The sequence below is a fragment of the Mizuhopecten yessoensis genome, unplaced genomic scaffold, assembly GCF_002113885.1.
Source record: "Mizuhopecten yessoensis strain PY_sf001 unplaced genomic scaffold, ASM211388v2 scaffold9373, whole genome shotgun sequence".
Lineage (NCBI taxonomy): Eukaryota > Metazoa > Mollusca > Bivalvia > Pectinida > Pectinidae > Mizuhopecten > Mizuhopecten yessoensis.
Window position 1 is genome coordinate 74542 of NW_018408015.1, and position 896 is coordinate 75437.

Below are 896 nucleotides of genomic sequence, written 5' to 3' on the forward strand. Positions count from 1 at the left end.
TTTTTTTTTTTTTTTGATAGACGTGCCCACCACCTATGGTCTAACAAGTTACATCCCCTATATTTCAAACTCTATAAGGACCTCGATTTATGTGCTAGCATGCTGTATTTTCTCGTGTGATCTTGGCAAAGTCATAAAGTAAGTTTATCAATTGATTAAGATTCATTAATGTGTTAATTATGATGTAGATCAATTTGTTGTTCGTTGCCCAAATAATCCTTAGTGTTGTCATCAAAAAGCCTGTATTTTCGTAACTCGCAATTCTAAAACTTTACCAACAGATCTAGAGTTCGTCAACCCTGAATGTATCCTCGGGTTACCGGTTTCCGTGCACTTCTAATCTTAAGAAGCATCCGCGATTTCGTACTCATACCGACAGAAAACTGTTGAAATTACGGAAGACTGTCATAAACTTGTTTACAATCTACTAAAGGAAACAAAAAACTAGCAACATAAAACTGTATTTAAAAAAAAATCGGAACAAACAATTTTTAACAAATTTCTTCCGTCGGAAGTAGCCGTCATATGTTTCCGTGAGTCTATTTTGAATTAGTGTTCAAAGAAAGATAACTCGAATACACTAAAAAGAAATTCTCTACAGTGACATGCAGGAACAAAAGCTTCGTTTGGAATAAAAAAAATATCTTTGATTGTCAAATTAACTATCAAAACATTTTATTTAAATTTCACATTTTTAATTGATTTCATGTAATTTTCTAAATTTATTTATTATATTTATTTAGCTATAATATAGAATCTGTTATTTTTTTTTTTTGCGGTTTTATATCGGTTTTGGTTGATGGTAAGTTATTTCTCATTTTGTTCTGTTTAAAAATGGTGAAAATTGGAAGTCCATTGCATTACAAGGTTTACGTTTCATTGAAACACTATTTATC